At 43.1% G+C, this 22334-nt stretch overlaps 1 long non-coding RNA gene across 1 annotated transcript in view; it reads left to right on the forward strand.

Moving 5' to 3' along the window:
- LOC125335157 overlaps nt 1-13028 on the forward strand; it is a 38661-nt gene extending 25633 nt beyond the window's left edge. Inside the window, exons 4-8 of the long non-coding RNA XR_007207360.1 lie at nt 3330-3441; nt 4549-4631; nt 8748-8847; nt 12196-12304; nt 12402-13028. This is a non-coding gene — a long non-coding RNA (uncharacterized LOC125335157). The remainder of the gene's footprint in view (nt 1-3329; nt 3442-4548; nt 4632-8747; nt 8848-12195; nt 12305-12401) is intronic.
- Nucleotides 13029-22334: the final 9306 nt, after the last annotated feature.

Genomic DNA, 22334 nt, shown 5'->3' on the forward strand with positions numbered 1-22334 from the left:
TGAGAATCTTTAAACATGCCGTGTTTATTTATCCCTTAAACTGCATCTCTCCTTCCCAGCTAAAAATTGTCCACGTGACATTGTCATTTAGCACTTCCAACAGTGCTGGTAATACAGCATATCTGTCTTGAACAGGATTACAATTTGGTTTTACACCTCAGTCCCCTCTTAAATCTTTAACAATAAGAAAATCACAAATTCTGGGCAGAATACAAATGTATCTGTATTTTCTAAACATTCAAGATGTTTCATGGCTCCCTAAAATCCCAGCACGAGAGCAAGAACCTTGTCAAGAGATAATAAAGCACCCATCTTGAATTAATTCTGATCTAATCAAATGTAATTTGATCTGATCTAATCTAATCTCAGTCTGTCCAACCAGTAGGACTTTGTGATCTGCAGACATGATGCTCACACAATGGATTGGGAAGTTACTCCCTGCTTTAGCCATGGGTATTTTAATAGCTGGACTGGTTACTCCTCAAGTTCTGATTTCATGGGATTATGCCATGGAAAGGGAGTCAGATTGCTCTGGTGCTGGTATGAAGTGTTTGCATCATGTCTAGAAGCAGCAGGTGCGGTTCTTTTAGGTGATCCACTCCTCTGCAGAGAGTGAGAGTAATTTTAACAGTAACAGCTAGGCTGGTCTAAGGAAAATAGCAAGGAGAAGGCAATTTGTGTTCCTAGCTCAAGTGACAGTTGGAAAAAAGGGATAACCTTTCAGAAACACTAATTTAAAAAAAATATTTTCTTTAAAGTCTCTTATTTCCAGCTGTCTTAACTGCTCTAGTAAAAGTCACTATTTACCTCTGGAGAGCTTTCCTTGCTTTTGTATTCTTCTGTGGTTTTTCCATTTCCTCATCTCTAAAGAGCTGACAAGTCACTGAGAGATATGTCAAGTCACTGGGGGGCTATGACAGACCTACGGGGACACCATGCTCAAAGTGGGCAGGTTCTGGTTAAATACTGTGTGGACATCATGATGACTACCACACATACACTGCAAAGCTGCAGGAGGCATCCAGAGGACCTGCATTTCCTACTGGTCTTCCACTTTGCTATGGAAAAGCACAGAAACAGGACTTCTTTATCCCAGATTTTAGCTGACTCCTAGCCAAGCATATGTATAAATGCTTTGCTGAACTGTTCTTTGTGAAGACTGCTGGCCTGAACCTATGGAGTCCTAAACCTTCTGTGCAATAACGTAAGCGGAGATCTTCAGCACGTGTTGCAGTCTGTGCAGACGCCTTGTCTGCGTCCATCTGAGTCAAAAAACAGCGGCAGGGAAAATCCCTGGGACGGGAACTCGGTCATCTGTGCTGCTACCCGCTCCAAGCAGGCAGCAGCCCTCTCAGCAGGTCGCAGGCAGTGCTTGGGAGCCAGCATGGGCCATTCCCAGTGACCAGACCGGAGGCAGGTTTTGGAAAAGGAGAGCAGCCGGTAGCATAGACACAGGCCATACTGTGCTGGCTGGCCTCGGTGGCCAAAAGCAGTCCATGGCAGGCTGAATTTAAAGCTGTATAGGTGCAGGTTTAATTTAAATCTGTACAGGTACAGCTTTAAAGCTGAAATGTCTTTGGGTGACAGTGGGATGCCAAATAGTTTCCTTGTGCCAAATATTGATGGGTGTTTAATATACACTTTGCGCACATGCTGTGACCAGGGAAGATTGCCTACTGATGTTGTGTGAGTGCTCCTGACTCCTGCAGTGCTGTGGTGTGGGATGAGCACAACAGAGGAGAATCACAAGTGTAAAGTGCTTTAAAGATCACACTCCAGCAACTCTTACCAAAAAAATACTCTTGATTTGAAGTGTGATTTTTTTTTTAACAGCAGTTCTATACTACCAAAAGCCTTTTGTGGATGCAGTTACACAAAGGGAAAAGTAAAAGCTTTGACCAGTACAGCTTATTTAGTTTGGGGTATCCAGGTGAGCTGCACTGTCAGAAGCCCGATGCTGTAGGCAGAAGCAGTTTTTCAGGTAGAGGGCCCAGCCAATGTTACCTGGTCTTCTTCTTCTAGTGCAGATTTATCCACCCTTTGCAGCACTACTGAATTTTTGGTTATAAGCCATTTTTACCTCAATTTCCATGAGTAGTTATCAAGAGTTGTCTGTTCCCAAACTGGTGTCAATTCCAGTGATCCTTCCTGCCAACAGCAGCAATGGGTATGGCCTGAGCACAGGGAGGTGTTGAGGACTGCCTCCTTCTTCTCCATACCTTATCTCATGACCCTTGCTACTTGGCCACATGGTGGTATCCCTCTTCCCTGGGTGGACAGGATCAAATTCCTCACTTAGCCTGCCCCAGGGGGTAAGTTACTCTGAGGTTGCATTGAAGCAAAATTACATTTCTTGATTTTCCACTCTAAACTCAGGAATAGTAATTATTCTGAAATCAGCCTGGAGTGAAGACAGAAGTAAACCAAGTTTAGAGTATTTCATAAAGAGAACTTAAGGCGGGCAGCTTAGAAGTCTCAATAAGATGCCTAACATCAAGTGGATGAATCCCTCTCCTTCTCCAAGGAAATCTTGCATGCTGTGGAAGAACTTCTGGAAATGCACTATATGTAGTAAAAGAAAAGACAAAGGCAAATCTGAAGTGACAAAATGACTGACTGGCACCATATTCTATTATGGATTACATAGGGTTTACTGTGCAAGCATCATCCATCTGTACACATGTACTCTCCCTTGTGCCTCTGGTATTAGCAGTAGAAACTCACATGCTCATACATATTTCTAGTACAAAGCACATGGGGCTTAAGAGGAAAACTTGTCTGTAGGCAAATTGGGCGGTGTTTGGATTGCACATTAATGGTGCTATAGGGCCATCAGTAGGTAGGTGGTCCCAGGAAGAAAAATAACACATCCATTATATTTCCTGTTTCTGAAAGGAGGAACTGATACCCCAGTGCCAACACACCACTGCCCCAAACTGGCAAATGTCTCTGCGTGTGCAGGAGATAGGGCACAGCAGGGAACTGCGATGCTGGCACTTAGTGGATTGCATGTCAGCCTCCTCTCAGTGGGCTCTGTAAGCCTATCAAGGGCACAGATAGGAGAGAGGGGATTTGCCACTTACTGAGAGGCTGTCAGAGCAAAATGCAGCTACACGAATGCTTTTTTCCTCTGCAATAGACATGGTGTTTGAAAAGAATCTCAAGAGCAAAGGGTAATGGGAACCATTACCTGTCCCATGTAAAGTGTCTGCCCTGCAGTGTAACAAAACATTTCAGAGAAGACTAGTTGAAGTGATTTGGGCGGAATTCTTTTTTTTCTACACTCTCTCTGTATGAGAGATGAAAGATTGTTCTGTGTTTGCTCTCAGGTCAGGACTCCAGTATACCAGGAGACTGGCAGATTCCCAATACAAAGATACTCCCCACCTTGGAGAACTTGTGATCTGAAAGTCAGACAAGAAGCTCTGAACAGAGACACAGGTACACCAAACAGTCAGACACAGTGGGATGTTTCTGCTCAGTACTCCAGCGGCAGACCTAATGAAGAAGTGTGTGTTGGGAATAACGTTGTTACTTTTTGATGTAGTTTTGTGGAAACGCATCTCAGCAAAGCACAGAGTTAAGAATGATAAGGGCGAGTGAAGGGAATTAATTAACCTGGTCACACTTTGTGTGGGATGCAAGGCACAAATCTCAGAGATTAAAGGGTTACAAGCCCCAGGGCAGGTGACGACATGTCTGTTGTGTGGTGGTCTCAAAGCTGGGCTGGATTTGTTTCTAGCATTTATTGTGGCTTAAATGTATCCTTGAGCTGGGCATGGTGAGGGAAGATGGCTCTTGAGTAAGAGCCATTGCCTTTGACATCAAGTCCTGGCCACAAAACCTGTCAATGAAACAGCAAATTAGAGAAGATGTAGCTAGTCCAAAGAAGGCTGCTTATCTGCATGGCTACAAGCAGGTGATGCAGAGAACTGAACGAGCTGCACAAGCCTCTGCGTGGCAGGGCTGCAGCGCTGCAAGTACAGTGAGCTGCGCTTGCTCTCACTTTTCCTGGCTATAGACACCTAAGGTCTGATTCTTCTGGCTCTGCACTCTGCACAGTCATTAACACCGCTTTGAAGAGCTGGGTTAGTGGGTGTAAAATACTACCATTTAGTAAGGCATCATTTTGCCACCACTTCACAGCACTGTAAAATGAGAATCTAAGCTATGGAGCAGCAAAAACCTGAGCCCCAAGTATTGACCTCATTAGAGAATCCTTCGCTGTGTGAATGGGAAATAATAAGGGCAAATGCATCTGTCCTGAAATTACACAGGCTGCCTGAGTTTGGTCTGAGATTTTAATGGAAGACCAGAGCAATAGAATAGAAAAATTATTAAATTAATATGTAGTACTAGTGGATTTGAAGCAGGGACTGAATTTTACTTCCTCTTTTCCTGCTTTTACATGAAATTTCAAGCAATACCCTTCTCTACTGCATTTAAAATAATTTGAATAAATATATAATAGATGCACAGACAAACGTGTGTAGGTAGGTAGTGTAAATACATATTTGGAGATGACACTGTTCTCAATATGTTTTCCAGCTAAATTCTTCTTGGGGAAAAAAAAAAAAATTGCTCTTTCATGTGGATTCTCATACTCTTTCCATGTGTCTTGCCTGTGGAAGGTAAGTACTTAATTTTTTTCTTCTTTCTTAGTTTAGTTTGGGTGCACTTTTTTTTTTTTTAGGTCTTCTTTGCCATAGGCCCTGAAAACAATAATAAAAAAAGACTGTGGCAGTTGCTTCCATGTGGCTTGCCGAAGGGGTGTTAAGAAATTTTTCTTGGTGTTCTGTATGTGTGAGCTGCAAAGAGGTGATAAATTGCTGAAGGAAATTAAAGCAGAGGGTTGAAGCTCAAGTTTTGTACTCTTCTGATTCAGGCAGTCTTGGATTACAAGCTGCTGGTTTTGTTAGAAATCAAAAGTTTATTTGCTCTAAACCCAGGGGTGCTTCAAAGACAGATTAATAGGTAGAAACATCATGCAGCCTCTGGTGCTCTCTGGGCTTGCTTTACTCAGGTGCTGGACAAAGACACCACAGTATATCAGAGAGGAGCAGCTGAAGTGGTAGTCGTAATACTTTGGACAAGCACTCATTTCTAATCGTGGCGATTCCCAGAGCAGGGCTCCACACTGCCGTCCCCTTGTTGCCATGTGGAGGCACCCAGCCCACGTGCCCATCCCATCGGATGCTGCCTCCTCCTGTGCCACTGCCTGACTGGCAGCAAAGGAACTTGGCTATCAGATCAAAATTTGTTTCTTGGATTCTTTCAGGGCCATTAAGCCACCGCTGCCCCCAGTGAATGACACTTTGCTGTGAGTGGGAAAGTTGTGGCTGCCAGTTACAGCTGCTAGCTGGTCACAGCTTGGCTCTTTTGCTTTGCCTTACAATGGCCTCAGCATGCCCACCCTTTCCAAAATTAAGATCTTTTTCATTTGTGCATTCAGCTGTGGTGCTGGCATGAGTCCACATTAAGAGGTTTTCTTTCCTTTTCTCCTTCCCCCAAGTTCCAAGTTGTTGCAGCTTTACCTTCAGCATTATCAGCTGAACACCAGTAATGCTGGCTCTTAGCTAGGGTTTTGGGTCCAAACATTTTGCAATGTTCCATGAAGGAAGGGAAGTTTTATGGACTCTGGGTTGCAGCTGAGAACACCAAGGCATGGGGCTGTGGCAAGCTGCTGCATTATTCAGTAACAAGCAAGGAAGCCTGGCCAGGCTGGATGATGGCTCAGAGCAGCGTGTGGTTACACTGCTGGCTGGGACCTTCAGTCATCGCTACACCATCTTGCTTTAAACCTGCCTGGAACTTGCTTCAGCCCCAGCTCTGACATGGCTTGAGAGCTGCCCACAGCAGTGTGTGGGGTTGCACAGGCTGCTGCTGTCCTGCTCTGCTGCTCTAGCTGGCTCCTTGGCCACAGCAGCGCTAGGTTGAGACCAGTATCTGCAGCCACAGTTCACACTCCATCCCCCTTCTGCAAGCTGATTTTTTCCTTCCTCAGTGGCTGTAACTTGGGAGCTGGTGAGGAGTGAGTCAGCATCTGCTGCCTGCTTTTGGGGTGAGAGCAGAAAGGCAGGGGCAGTAACACCTATAACACCCAGCGTGCCTCAGATGTCTGTAATTCCCAGAGGTCCAGCTTACACGTGTTTTCCTGGACTTGCTGCAACTGTGAGGACCCAAGAGGAGAGTGGGGTGTGCCTGCTGAGATCAGCTGCAAGTAGAGATGCACAGGGCAGGGACTCCCCAGGCTGATAGACTGGAGCTGCAGTGTTGATGTCCCAAGTCTGCCACTTCCTTGTGACACTATCGCTGCTTGAAAGAACCATACTTTTTGTTCATTTGTAAGGCTGTGAAAACACATGCACAAACATATCCAGGATGAGGCTGAAGTGAGATATCAGTGCTCAGGTTCCTACAGATGCGTGTGAGGCTCAGCCACTGCCTTACCCATGTGCAGCCTGCATGGTATATGGCAGCACTGCCCACCAAACGCTGCTGGGCAAGGGGTCCAAGCCACTTTGGGCCAGCTTCAGCACATGCAAAAGCATTTACTACCTGGCTGCAGAGAGGCTGCATGAAAGAGGAAAGGACTGAGTCTGTCCTTTGTCCCTCGTATGCCTTGGCCCCATGAAACACCCCACAGTGCTGCTGCCTGCTGAGGAGTGGACTGAAGGCCCTGTGTAGCAGACTGTGATGTCCAGCAGGTCAGGAGTTGCCCATAGAGAGTTCAGGTTCCAACACAGAAGCAGGCATCTCCTCCTTTCCTCCAGGAAACAGGAGTTAAAAGTGCAGGATTCTCCTTTTAACCTATTTGCCCCAAATCCTTTTGTTAAAATAAAAATTGCCATTTGTCAAAGAAAAGCAATCCATTAAGGCAAGCTTGCAAAGCCCTTCAAAGCAGCAATGGCAAAACATTAAAACTGAAAGTAACAGCATATTGCCCTCAAATTGCATCTTTTGGCATTCACTTCTGAGCAATGGGACCCCAAAAAATACCAGCTGCCTGGGGGGAACCTGGTGGGACAGGGTGGGAATTTCTGTGAGCACAGATGGTGGTACACTGCTGCATCTACTACACTAGTACTGTGCAGAACTGATGCCTTGAGAGGCCACGTAAAAAGAGAGACTAGACAAGAATAAGGGAATAAAGGTAGGTATTTATTTGAAAGGCCTTCAAAGGTACACCCAGGGTTAGCCAGAGGCTACTCTCAAAAATGGACTCCAAGATGGACGACAGGTCACGAATTCTTCACACTTTTAAAAGTTTGGTTCATTTGCATATCAGGGTTAATTCTCCAATTAAAATGTCATTTAATGATGTAATTTCCCCAAGCTCACCCCCTTCTTAAGATGTTGGTTTACACATTTTGGGCCTAGAACAGTCTGAGTGTCCTTGGAGAGCAGGCCTGGAGATGCTTTGTTATGTCTACCTAGCATGAGAGAGCAGAAGTTAACAGGCTACAAGAAACTTCAGAGTTACACACTAGGCAGTACAGGATTTGAAAAATATGAAAGTTAAAACCTAAGGCATCACAATCATGGACTATCTTCAAGGGTCTGGGAAGACATGTCCAGCTGTGGAATGCGATAAAAAGAGAAGTGAACAAAATGGGACAATGTCCAATTGGATGGTGTTGGGTCATTCAGTGAGAGTTGTAAGTACATGTGTAACCAGTCTACTGACAAGCCAGAGCTTACATCTTGCCCACAACGTGATTTATCTTACAGTTTCAAGCAGTAAACCAATATAACCAAAATGAAGTTGTTCCTTCACAGAAAGAAGGAAAGGAAGCTTTGTTTTCTCAATAGTGTGTCAGGAATATTGCCCTCTGCCCTCGCACAATGCAGTGTAAACTTGCTTGTAATTTGTGCTGGAGGGGGGAAGTCAGCTCTCTCTCTGTGTTTCATTGTAAACCTACACTTAAAATCCTTTCCTGGCATTGATCCCAGCTTTGATATGCATTAGTAAACATTCATGACACCGACATTAATCCAGTGTGAGCTTATAGCCATTTGTTATATTAGACACTAAAAAACAGTCATGAGGCCATGATTTGATAGTGTTATCTCAACACCTTGTGTACAGATGCGAGGCTGATTTGGTGACATATCATCCTTGACACATGACACATAGAGACCATGCTTCAATCAACACGCCGTGCCTCTGGGCAGTGTGGTGTTACAGCCTCTGCAGGGGAATGCCACTGCCTGTGAAACCACCTCTCCTGCAACTAGTGGTGATGGCAGGGCTGCAGAGACTGGGAAGCAAGAAACTGAGCCGGGTATTCAAAAATCAAATACACCAAAATGTAACAGTCTCCTGCATGTTAATGATGTTTCATTATTTGCAGACATGTTTAAGCAAGAACCTGCTTTTCTTATAATTACTTATTCTGCAAATAAATTCAGTAGTAATGATCTTGGTAGCCCGATTGGCCCTAGATCTAGCCATAAAGCCATCATAATTTGTATAATTTCATATAAGTTCTGCCCTAAATCACTCTGTTCATTTAAATTGTAGTCATCCTGATTTACTTGAGCATGGTGTGCCTGTGTGATGCACCTGAAAATATATGATGGTCACGAGCAGTGGGTTGCAAATGGAGTTGCATCACCAACAGGGAGATGTGGTGACCAATACAATTTTCCAGATATGAAAAAAAAATAGAGTATTGTCATTTGTTTAGAAGTGTAGTCAGGATGTGTTTTCTTAAACAGTAGCAATCTGGTTTTGCTGTGAGCAGGATCTGGCCTTAACTGTCCATGGGCAAAGAAACAGCCGGTTTCATCGCTGCCCCACACTCATGTCTGTCTTCCAAGGGGGAGAAGAAACCTTTCCTGGTGGTAAGTGCAACTGGTTGTGATGTGACAGTGGCAGAAAATACAGGTGAAAGTGCTTCTTTACACAAACTAGACTTCACGCCCAAGCTCCTTCTCAATCCTGTGTTTTAGTGATCTGGATGTGCCTGCTGTATGAGGTGAGTGCTGACTTTTGGCTGTACTAGTGGTAACGAAGGGTTACAGAAATGCTGAAACTCAAAAATACAAACATAAATGCCAGGCCTCTGGCCCATCCACTGGGCATTTCTAATTGTCAGGTGAATGGATGAGAACTGTTGTGATAAATGTCATGTATCTTTTGGGTTGTTACACAACAGTGATAAGGAAAAAGGCAAGACACAGAAAGGAGAATGCTGGAGCTGCCTGTCTCTACTTGGGAAATAACAAGGCCTGCATTAGAAATATCTTTTAAAATGTTATCTGGAATTTGTAAGATGGCATGGTTAGTCCTGAAAAGACTGAGTTTTGAAGCATCACTGATGAATATTATGTTGCTGCCAGGGCTTTGCACACACCGACACTCAGGCTCAGTGGGAGACAGGCAAAAGCACAGGTAAAAGCTGGACAGATGAGAAAGTGCTTCCATGCTCAGCCCCCGCCAGTTGCTGCTGTCAAAATGGCTTTCTGTCCTTGCAGGCACCAGTGGGCTTCGGTTCAGGGTTCCTGATGTTTAATTGCCAAAATGAAAACCATGTATGTGTATAGATACTGGATTGCTCAGAATACCATTGCCAAGGGGCAGGAATACTAACATAAGGTGGAATTGATAGCAGTTTAATTTTCCAGGCTGCAAATTGTGTTTGCAAAGGCTTGCATATAATTCCCACTTCTTCTAATGCCTCTATATACAGACATACAACAATAAAACTGAATCACCACAGAGGGACTTGCAGGAGCTAACAAGTCCTCAAGGATTTATAGTGCAATATTCAGACAATAGAGTTTACAGAAACATCATTGATCCTGCTAGGAGAGTTAAATTAGTACTTTGGTCCTATCTCGTTATTTACTTTCATAAGAAAACTTGCACACATGATGTAATTTTTCTACCTTTGTGGCTATTCTCACATGGCCATTTCAAGGGAGGCTCTTGTTAATGTCTGCTTTAATGTCTCTTGCCAACTCAGGGTGGCAAAAATTACCCCATGGCATGTCATTAGCTCTGGTCGTAGCTTGGTGTGTGAGTGCAGGCTTTGATTGGTACAGGGACTGCTAAATGACAGCAATTTTGCTAGCACTGTGCTACTGTGTACATGATGTGGGAGTTACTGTGGGTTATTGCTGAAATTTGCGGTGTCATGGGTAGTACGTAGGCATTCTTCAAAGCCTCGTGTACTCAGGAAAGTTTCAATGGTTTAACTTAAAACAAGTTTCACACCGGGGAAGACTGTACAAGTGCTTGGTTTCAGTTTAAACACAATTTATTTTAATGTCATCTCTTGGGGGAGGGTTAATTTTTCTTTTTGTACCAAAATAAGTGGAATGAAATGGAAGATTTGTGCCTAGAAGCAAGGCACTGAATGCCCTGGCGCAGGTGTTGGGGCCCTTGATTTGCATAGAGACATTGTTTTTCTTGAAAGCCTGTCAGTCAGTGTGGTCAGAGAGGAGTGCCAGACACATCCAGACACATCCTAACATCACAGTGTGAAGGACTTGTCTTGGGGAGCCAGAGCTGCAGCCACTGAGAGAGGAAGAGCTCTTAGCTGCACCTGACTTCTGAGGACGTGCAAAAGCTCTTGGCCAAAGACTCTGATTATCTGTCTTCAGCTTGGGCATCTTAAATTAAACCTTCTCCTTTTTGTGTCCAAACTGTTCGCTTTCCTTTTGCGTAGCTCTCAGCCGTGAAGCTTTGACTCAGCAATACGATATTGCCAGGCTGCTGCTGCTGTGGCAAGAATGAACCACACTAAAAGGGTGGACACATTTGTGAGGAAAGCCTCAAGTACTTCCCACATAGGTGATGATTTATTCCCATGTCCACTATTGTCTTAGCTGTATTTTCAGCACTTCCCACTTAAGAAGATAAACTATTGGACGTGCAAAACATCACACAGTGAATTAAGGACTTCCACCCAGTCAGAGGTTTGTTCCTCTAAACTTTGACCCTGTGTTCAAGCCAGTGTCTTTGTAATATATATTTTAAAAACATATGGGCTACCATCTTGCATCCTTATTAATATATTGAGACTCATTCTACAACATACACAGTAATTACTTTCCAGTGATGTCCTAGACACATGAAAGATTTTTGAAAAAGTAACACTGTTCACTGATGGGAAATTTTTAAAAAATTAAAGCTGACTTATTACTTGAAGGAGAGAAAAGGCCATGAAACAGGTATTTTTACTCAGCAAAAGAGAAAATTTTTAGCTTCTAAATGTGCAGAGACACTAAATCAACTATCACAAATGTGTGCTGGTGATGCAGCCAACAACACTTAATTATCAGTTCTACAGGAAAATTAGGTGAGAAAATTACTTGTCTTTTTATATTTATTTTATTTATAAAAGAACCCAAAGACAATGACAATTCCCTCACTACAGCACATTAGACAAAGATGGCTTGTCTGTCCTTTTCTTCTCCCTTGGTGATACAGATTGATAAATTCCTGCAATGTACACAATTTAATTTGTGTTACTCTTTTTCAAAGTTAGGGTTTCTTCTGCAGTGTTGAAGGAAGCTGTTTTGGTAGAGATGAAGCAGGCTCACCTTTTATAGGGTCTTAGATTAGAAATATTTGAGATATGGAGACAAGAACCCTATTTGGTCTGATATATTGACCTTCTCTGCAATGTGTGTGCCATTGTTTTTGTGTGTAGATACTATTTGCATATGCATCTTACTTCTTTCTTCCTCATAAATCATTTGGTTCAGTAAGTAACATCTAGGCATGAAGATACTGGTCATATCAGCATGGCTTGATGTGTCCTCTGACATTCCAGCCTGATTATTTCTTCCCAGTGTACGGGCAGAAATCAGCAGCCACAGCTGGAGGGAAGAAGAAGGTAGAGCCATGGATGGGACTCCAGAAATACCACAAGCCTGTTTTGTGGCCAAATATTTTGTATCATAAAATCACAGGCCCATGGATCATGGAAACAACAGGAGATGCTCAGTGTTTTCAGGACTAGACATAAATTTAATCAATTACTTGATTTGGACTATGCTAGCCCTGGAGCATGCAAGAAAAATTTCACACTCTGAAGATGCCTTAATATCTGATTAGCTTTGTGTTCCAGATCAGGCTTTAATTCCTTCATGCCTGGGTGTGTTGTAAAACAGGAGTCTTCATAGACACACACTCTGTGTTTGGTCTATGCTTGGTCTCATGTGGATGTCCTCTCTTCCCAGATGGATGGAGGTGACCTAAAACTCACTGAAAGCTTTTGTGCTAGCAAGACTGGCTTTCTCTATAAGGAACTCTAGAGGACAGGATTTATTCCATCTTATGTTTAAAAAGGTAACTTAACTGGTAATGAAAGAATTGTCTCAGCCTGAAAAGGTACTGAAGCAGCTGGGGATGAATGATTCCGTGGGTGTTTTCTTTCTCCCAAAAGCAAAGTGGACTGAAGCAGCACTTGTTTCCCCTCTGGCTGCTTGTTCCTGCCCTGCAGCAGCTCCTAGTTGACTGAGCAGGGCTTTGATCACCCGGGAGTCCATCGCCCCAAAGAGTAATCTTTACCTTGGTTTTGCTTTGCTATATTTGAGCTGAATTGGTTTCTCCATCTGCAAATGGATCCTTCATTCATGGATCCTTTTCTAGAGGCACTGAGTTGTTGTTGGTTTATTGCTGCATTCCGTTTGTCTTCAGGTGGCAGATTTCTTCCAGTTTTTATCTACCAACCATAAGAAAGCTAATAATGTATAGATCATGTATAGGTGATAAGCAAAGTAAGCTGTTGTGTAAATTACTTTTTACTGGAAAATCAGTAAGAATCTTGAAAATTCTGGCCACCTGTATTTCTTTCTGAGAGGCAGATAAGGCGTAGGATGGTAATCTGTAGATTAAAAAGCCAGGGAGTTGACTGACTAATATTACAGTTACAATTACGGTGCATCAAAGTGAATCTATGTTAAAAGTGGTCTACCATGGAGATCCCTTCCCTTGGCCTGTTGAATGCAAGTACATCTCAGGATATGAGTTCTTCTCAAGATGAATTAAGGGTGATGCCATTTCCTGGTCTTAAAATCAAGAGTCATACATGGTTCGAAGGGAAAAAGGGATTTTATCTTGGTATTTATTTTAAGGATCCTTAGGTGCACTATGTCCAGGTTGAATGCACCGAAATGCACCCCGCAATGCTCACCCCCAAAAGATCTGGTATAACATTATAGGTGTTACTAATTAGCATATCTATCAAAGATTCCCCAATGAGAGGCTTGAATGAGCCCCCCTCCCCAAGAAACCTTCCCCTGGATGGTTCTATCGTAGTTTACAGAATGTGTTCTGGAGAGCACCTTGGGGTCTGGGGCACACTAACCTCTACCTACAATGCTTCTAAAATGTTTAGTCTCCTAGCTGAACAAACAAGTCCAAGAATGTAGGCAAAAAGCACTAAGAATACAGAAGCTGTAAAAAGGTATAACAGGGGTATAAAAGAAAAGGCAAAAAGTCTTCATGGCATCAAGGGGAGGTGGAAAAGCAGGAAGACAAATCATTCTCTCAACATTAGGGTAAGAAAAAAATCATCAGGAACTAAACTGGTTTGGATTTTGTCTCAGGTGCTCATCTGCCACCATGACCCAATGTAGCTGCTACACATGAATATGCCAAGAAAAATCCTGGCTCAAAAAATCTTACTCCACATGTATGATGGAAGATGAAAGAAAAAAGAAAGGTGATCTTGAGGGGGACAGTCACCTAGGTCTCAGCAGTCAACAAGTTTCCATCAAGTATATCATCCTTCACCAGCAGCAGCTGCCTGTTCACTAGTGTTAAGGGGAGAGTACCCCCAGGAGTGCATGGCATTTCAAGGATGGAAGACCATAGGCAGTGTCTTTTCAGGAGTGGATTTGGTTGTTCCTTGAGTTGAATAGGAATATGTGGTGACCACATATTTTCCTGATCATTTGTTAATAAACATGCAAGCCAGGGTCTAGTTGGCTGTTGGCACTGGTACCAGTTCTGGTGCTGGTATGCCCAGCCAGTTCCTGCATTTTCTTGGAGGGTACATGCCATTGGAGCCAAGGAAATCATGTTCTCCTGGGACTCAGATCTAGCAATGTCTAATAAAAGGCCCGATGAAGAAAAATTTCTGCAAGGTTTATTTTCCCCTGGGAAATTAAGCATTGTATACCACAATGTGCCTGGCATATGGCTGCCTATCCATGGGAGCACTGAATCCAGTCCCTGACTCAGCAAAGTACTGTAAGCAGTGTTTAGTTGTTATAAACAGGACTTAAGCACAGGTCTAAAGCTGGGCACATGCTTAGCTGAACCAAATTCATTTCACTTGTGCACAAAAAAGGTAAAACACTGAGATTTGTATTGTGACAAAAAGCTAGGTTTTTTTCTTAGGTAAGCGCTGGATCAAGAAATGGTAATGAGCCTGTTTTCCAGATTAATTCAATTTATTTTAGATGTGTGTTAGTTTGTCTCTTCACCTTGCAGATATCTCTTGCAAAAGAGACAAGGTACACAAAAATTGATTTACAAGACCAGGTGCACAATCCACATAGTGAAATAGGTCTTCTGGTTGTTATCTTTATTATTTGTACTCTATCACCCCGTTCTGACTGCAGGTGACAATAGCCATATACTTTGCAGAGAATGGTTAATGAACTGACAAACAATCAGCCAGATTTCTTTTCTTGGCTGATAATTTACAGATTTGTTAATGCTCTAATGTCAAAGTCTTTCTATCCTGGTATGTCTCACTGTCTAGGAAAGAAAGCACTCGTGCTGCCTGCCACCATGTAAGTGTCTAATTCTTCTTTCTAATGCTAATGGTAGGCTGTACCAGAGAACCCTACAACAACATTTTAACTCTTAAAAATCTAGTCTCCTTGATGGTTTTAGGCTATTTGCTTCTTAATTACTTTGCAAGTTTCTTTGCTCTTGCATTTAAAAAAGGAAGTATCTGAGAGTCATTTTTTCTAAACAGTATACTTTGAAACCAGAGACATGCTTGTGGGTGTCATTCTATGCTTTCAGACATCACCACCTTTCTTTGGAGGTTTAGAAATTGGTATGCAAATACCCAACACCCTTTTGCATCAACCTCATTAGAGCCAATAAACATTTCACTTTAAACATCAATGTTCCCAAATGGGAGGGTTGAAGATCCAGCCTGTTTATCTCTTTTCAAACAGGTGACTCCTTATTACCCTCTGAAAAACTGGAATGCAAAGCAGTCTCTCATCTGTAGCTATTACAGCCTGTGATGCAGTGTAGTCATGGTTTATTTTCCCTCTTCCTTTGGTGGCCACTTGGCCATCAAATTCACACTCACTCTCTTAAATACTCATTCAATCACTCCAGTGTCTTAATATTTGCACTAATTTCATTGCTCTCTACTTTGCATTCAGCATAGAAAACTCTTCAGACCCTTCACAGTGAGTGTGGGGGACAAAGCAGCAGTGGCAGCTGGACAGACACCTCATCCACACACAGTTCCACTGCAGCTGGGTCACCAGCAGGAGCTTTTACACGGTGTTTGTGTGCAGGGAAATGCGGGTGCAGCAGGGCTGAATGAAGGACACACTGCAAGGAAGAGCAAAGGCATATAGTGCTAGAACTAAAACAGAAAATGGAGAGTTTGTGCTAAGCTTAAAAAGCAAAAATTTCTCTCTGCATCCAAGAAAGAAGGATGGCTTGGTGGGTAGAGCAGGCAGCAGAGTTGGGACAGAGGTGCCATTTCTGACTTTGTTACTGGCTGTGGTGATACTTTATCGATGGCCCCATTTCCTATCTTTAACATGAGGGTTGTACTTGCTAAAATGGCAAGAACTAGTGGCTCTGCAGGAGATTAGGCTGGCAGGCACAGAAACTACTAGAAATCTCTTCTGTAGTTCATGGCAAATTGTAACTACACTTCTTTAAATTTACTCAGATAAAGAATTAAATACCTGAATTAAAAAAAGAAAAATATTATCAAATTTTAAGTTCATTTTTAATATGGCAGCCTTTAAAAACATTGGGCCCTACCCCAGCATTTGTTGTTCTTCCAGAATTCTTTTTCTTGCCAAAATAACATATGCAAGAAGTGTAAGTAGGAAGAAGAGGGGAGACTGTGCCCCTTCTCGTCCCTCACACTTGGAGCCAACAGCTGAGATTCAAATGCAAATGCCAGTATTCTCTAACTCTCCAGGAACTTTTGAGTCTTGGTGTCTTACACCTATGTGACAACTTAGGCTAAATTAAAAATCAAAGAGATTTCCCCTGGAGTAAGGTATTGCTTGTTATGAGTGAGGATATCATAATTGGAGCTGCCAGGAGGTTTATGAACTCCACTTGCTGAAGGAGGCTTTGGGGCTCTGAAGCACTGAAGTCTGTATTTTCTGTCTGGAGTCATCCCAGCTGCTGCCCTCCCTGAGCCAGATGTGTAAAACCACCAAACATGCTGCAGATCCCATTTAAATGCTAATATGTGTCTCTCTTCTGTGTGAACTTGGTAGATCTAGGGGGCTGAGATTGTGCCCCTGTTCTCATCCTGCTGCCGTGGTGGCTCCTAGGGAAAAAGAGAGGCAGGTCCTGGGTGCAGGTGCCCTTTGCAAGGGTGCTGTGCAATCTCCTTTGTCACATCTTGTCTGACTGGAGCTGCCTGATGTTGACAGGTCAAGGTCTCAGCTGTAGCTGCCAGTCTGTGCACTTCAAAGCTTTGATTGCCCCCAGCTTTTTCCTCACTATCCCCTAAGCACGTGCCCACCCATTGTAGCTAAGGTGGTAAAGGGGGGAAAAACAGACCTTTGGAAGCTTTATTTTAGCAAATATTGGATGGGACTTTCAAAGTCAGTCGCTAAGAAACACAGAGGGGTTTTAAAGGGAGAGGAAAATTTTTCTTTGATCTCTTTATATCTGCTCTTCATCTTTATCTTTCCTCAGTAACTTAAATGACAGACTCTTCTGGAAGAATACATCATAGCTGAGGGTCACATTCAAGTTTTTTGCTATATGTGAAACTTCAGAATAAATTTTAAACCTTAATTAGGGCATAGAAAATGTACTACTGTACCTCTGCTGACTTGATTTAGTCATAGAAATCATGTTTGCATGCAACAGACAGAGAGGGAGAGAGGAAAAAAGACTGATACTGTTTGAAAGGAGAGTAGCCATGAAAACTTGATGGGAGGAACTCCAGCATGTTTGCTAACTACTGTGAAGTAGTAAAAGTTCAGCTTCAGTTGGCCTGTGAGGCATTGGTGTTTCTTCATTACAAAGTAAGGTGGTTCTCTGTTCTCTGTGCAGTCAGAATATTTTTTCCAGGTCTCACAACATTTTAAAATGTACCATTTGACAGGAAAGTGGTAATTTTAAATATAGAGAATTACTGGGGTTTGGGTTGGTTTTGGTTTGGGTTTGTTTTTTTTTTTTTTTTTTTAATCTACAGAAGGAATAAACCTCCGAAGAACAGAGAGCTCTAGGACCACTAGATTAATTTGCAAAAAGAGAAATGTGATTCTGTATATGGTATTTCACAGGTAGAATTTGATAAGTTGTATGGGGCTTTCTCCAACTTGTAGTCACTGGGAAAACTTCCTGTGGAATCAGTTCACTATTGACTAACACTGCAACAGACATTTTTGATAGCAAATAACAAGTGTCAAGTGGTGGCATTTTGCAGCTGGCATCACTTTCCCTTGGTGCAAAGGACACTAAAGAAGACAGTGCACAGAGAATCCAGCCTGTGGACACCAAGTATCAATAACTGTAACCATAACACCTCACTGGAAGTGTTTGGCTCTGGCCCATGTTAAAGGCTGACACAGACACATGATTTGAGAGACTCAAACCTCAGGTAGAAAACTTTTTTATAGGGGTGTGTGTGTATACATCACTGGATCCATCCAAACATCCATGTATCCTCTCCTTGGCAATGGTACACATGCCACACCTTAAGCAAGGCATGCTTCCAGGACTCCCTGTGTCACGTGAATGTGCTTGGCAGCACCATCTTGGTTGTGTTTTACCTGGGCTGTTCCAAGCCCTTTCCCATCTCCCCAGCAATTTTTCTCAGTGTATTATCATCATGTTTGCAATTATCACAGGTATCCTTGTCTTTCTGCAAGTAAACAGTGAGGCAGATGGGTATTTAATGTGAAGTATTTTACCATAAATATTTTTTCCTTCTACTGTCGAATCTTGTGCCCACTTCTTTTCCATTTTCTATCAAGCTCTTGACACTACAACTGCAGCATGTCCTTGTTGTTACTCATACAGGAATGCCAGTGAGGGAAAGTTCCACGTGCAAACACACACATGCATTTCTATTTCCACATGGTCTCTTCTGTATTAGCAACTGGTTCCAGATTTTTATCTGTTACTGCTAAAATAATTATTGGAATTGGAGGAGTTTTATGTCTGTTTTAAAATGAGAAAGCAAGTTCTAGAAATGTGTGCTTTTTGCAGGAGAATTTACTCTCAGTCCATGCTGCAGGGTTTATTTCCAGATCTCACAGGAAAAGGATATTGATGCTGGGATTGTCTGATTCCATGAGAACCTCTTCATTTAAAGGGACATCATTGATTGCTTGCTAATTCACTGGCTAAAACTTAAGTAAGCAGAGCCTAATGTCTTTTTACTGGTTTAATTAGCAACGATTACTTGTCTAAAGATACAGTATTTCCAGTTAAAAGCCAACACCTTCAACTCCAGATCAGCTGAGAATAGTTCAAATTAGTTTTAGGGTAGGGTCAAAGACCAGAATTTTAGGGGTTTGAAGTTTTTTAACTGAGCAGATCAACGCATATCTGCCTATCTGCTGGGGGAGAATCCACATCTAAGTGAAAAAGGGGAGGTTGGGATTTCCATCTGCATGGAAGTGGATTGTTTGGGGGCTTTAAACAAATGAGTTAATGAGGTGGCACTGAAGCACACATCTGTCCTCTCTGGGAGATCTGAAGTCCAGCACAAGGCTCACTTGGCAGTGCTACTCTGAGGGGCCTGTCTGGGCCAATCAAATGTCCAGTGGGCAGCACCACTGGGAGGGAGGACTCATTTAAAAAAAAAAAAACAAGTGTAAATCCTCGCTCGGATTGGAATTTTTTTTGTTGTTGCAAACAGAAGCGAGCTCCCAAGGCACTCCTCCTTGCCCAGGACACACTGAGTGAGAAATGCCCAATGGCCCTGCACTGCAGCCTGCACTGGCTGAAGGCTTCCCATCAGGAAAGCCAGCCTCGCTTGTAGTCAGGGCAGCTGAGCTACACGTGGCCAGGGATGGTTTGGATGGATGAAGACTGTGTAGCTCCATGCTTCAGCTGTATCAGGAAGCTCACATGGTGCCTGAACTTCTGTAGAAACTAAATCCAATGGCTGTGTCTCTGACTCTCCTTGCCTCACAGGGTCTTGCCTTCATATGGCAAGGAGACAGGAACCTTGGATTCCCCAGGAAGCCTTCACACAGCCTTCACACCCTGCTCTGGTGTTGATCTCAATGCTCAGGGTCCACAAATATTTGTACCTCCTGCAACAGATGTTTCTGGAAATGTTCCTTCAAGAGGTGATCTTGAACCCAAGGCAAAGCTCCTACTGAACTGTATAGCTATGGGCAAGCAGGGCAGACACAAGGATCGTGCTTCTTCCACCCTATGCTTGTGCTGATTCTGGTTTATTGGCTTGAAAAGAGTCCAAAGGGATGGCTGAGAGCTTGCCCCACTTTTTTTGTAAGGATTTATGTCCAGAGCTTTGAAAGTCACAAGGCACCTAGCTTCTATCAACTTAGGACTTGGATAAGAGAGTTTTTGAAGTTTGGTGCTGGATGACTTTGTAGATTTACATGCTTTGTTGTCCTGCTGTCTCCTATTCTCCTTAGCAGCACTGCTCATGGTGTGTTTGCTGCCTCATGGGTCAGGAAAGAGGCTGTGCCATGACACAGCTCCCTTGTGATGCCAAGGACAGGGTTTGTAGGACCACAGGTCCCTTTTTGTGACTTGCAGAGGTGGCAGGGGTGCACAGGAGGGTATTGGAAAACTGGAGTCTTTAATAGCACATCCACAATTTCAGCTGGCCAGCAACTGGTCTCTAAAGTACTCCTTGTTGAAGGGAGGGAAAAAAAATCTGCTTCTGTTTTATTCACTCTGGCGAAGGGATGGGTAGTTCACTCTCAGCTCTTTGAGTCCAGCAAAACAACCACATGAGAACAGCTGAATTTTTCAGTGCAGCATCTTTGTCTTGACCACTGTGAATTGTCTGCACTTATTATCCTGGAGAAACCCATCCCTCAGTGTGGCTGTGCTTTGTCTGGGTATGTGTGGCCCCAAGGAGCCAGTCTGGGAGTCAAGCATCTAAGGACCTTATCATAATTTCTAGATATATCTTTTTTTTTTGCAGCATGGCAAAAAATGGCACCCCAGAAGTCTCCTGGCCTTTTGTCCACCTCTGCTTAGAAAAACACCTACAAGTTTTTGCCTCCTTTCCCCCCAGTTGTATTAGACAAAGCCACAGACAAATAATCACGAGCAAAAGGGGCAGGATACAGTTATGCGGCCACTTCTTCCCCTCACCACAGGCTCAGCCTCTGGAGCAACCTCAGATTGAATTTACTCCCTGAATGCAAACCCTCGGGGTTATGCCGAGGATGCTGGAGACTCAATGACCCGTTTTCATGTACAGATCCGAGTTTGCGGACAGAGGGGTGTTCAACACATTCCTACGGCAAAAGGAGAGGAGCCCTTTTTCCATCTCTTGTTTCAAGTCTGGCTTGACCATTGTCTGATGCTGCTTAGTGAAAGCCGGGCCCTGGGCAGGGAAGGGAATACTCTAACAAGTGGCTTGTTAGTGAGGAATGTCCTGCAGTAAGTACGGAGCAGCCTTGTCACTTCTCAGCCAATCCTCCGAGGACAATAAGGAAGGAGGACAAAGTGAGTGCAGCCCTCCTGGGCCTCCCCTTAAGAGTTTAAAAGCAAAATATTGATTTTGAGTTACCCTGCTTCAACTCAGCTTCACTCTCCTGATATTTTTATTCCCTTGTAGGTTTCTGACTGCATTTGTTTTTTAAACAAATCACTGGTGAAATTGTGGTGTGTCCATGTAAGATTCCTGGGCCTAAAAATATGGTCAATTGACACCTTGAAGGTTTCCAGGCAACTCTAACCATTTGTGACATCTCTAGCTGCATCTCCAGTATGTTCAAAACAGATGAAGTGAATGAATTGATTTTAGCTGCATAAAACCCTTGACAAAAATCTCTTTGTGGCCATCCAGTTAGTCTCTTAATGATTAGTAGAGTATTTGCTTATGCCATGAACTTGATCCTTCCCACCTCTCTGTTTTTCAGCTATCTCTGCTGTGGGTTCCAGGCTCCTCAATGCACTGCAGTTGCCTTTCCCAGAGCTGGAGTAAGAGCCAGTGAAACAGTGCTGGACCTACAGCCCACAATATCATCAGTTCAGACCTGGGCACTATATATGCCAAATGTACCATATGAACAACACTCAATGGTGGCAACCTTTTTAGGTGCTTTAAATTACTGTCAGACCCAAACTGCCTAATAAAATCAGCAGATTTGTGTAACTTGATTCAAAGTCCCAGCAAAGTCAAAATGATTTTTCAACTTTCTTAAGGAGATAGTGGATAGAACAACCCAGCAAAAACATTTTCCTTTGTCCCCAGAAAAAAAAAAATTAACATTTTCCTGTGATGCAGTAGGCCTACATGCAGTAGGCCAGGAATAAATTAAGTGCAGAATCTCAGCTCCTTTAATCAAATAATTTGATGTTTGTGTGTGGTCGAAACGAAATTCTTTTGAAGACATATGGCCTTTTCACTCTATGCTATTTTGGATCAAGTTCCATTGTATTAACAAACTTATCTGTAAGTTGTTGATGAGGTTGATTGTTTTGTGTTTTTAAAGGTGCCTCCAACCCTGGGGATTCAGGCTAGTCCAAGCACAAGGCAGAGTAACCACCCATGATAAGAAACAACACACAATAATTGCAGTGCTTAACATTTGGTGTCTCAGCTCCCTCTGACAAAAATGGAAGAATGAATCAGAGACAGGAACTGGATACACTGCTGGAAGGGCTGGAGTGCTGATAATAACCCATCTTTCAAGGAGTGCAAGATATTACTGATTAACTACAGAAATATTTATCTGAATTCAAGAAAACCAGCAAACACTTATTTTGGCAGTAAGAGTGTGCAGCGAGATGTGAGCAGGACACCGAGGTCTGGCTTTGGCAAAGTATTGAGTACATCCTGTAGAATTATGCCTTTACCTGGTGTCTTTGGCTGGCTAAACTTGTAACCACCTCCTAATGCCTCTAACCTGGCTTCTCTGCAACACAAGCCATGGGATTTCTTAGTCATAAAGAATAGGCATAAAGCACAGGC

Source organism: Corvus hawaiiensis, chromosome 1 (genome assembly GCF_020740725.1).
Source record: "Corvus hawaiiensis isolate bCorHaw1 chromosome 1, bCorHaw1.pri.cur, whole genome shotgun sequence".
Lineage (NCBI taxonomy): Eukaryota > Metazoa > Chordata > Aves > Passeriformes > Corvidae > Corvus > Corvus hawaiiensis.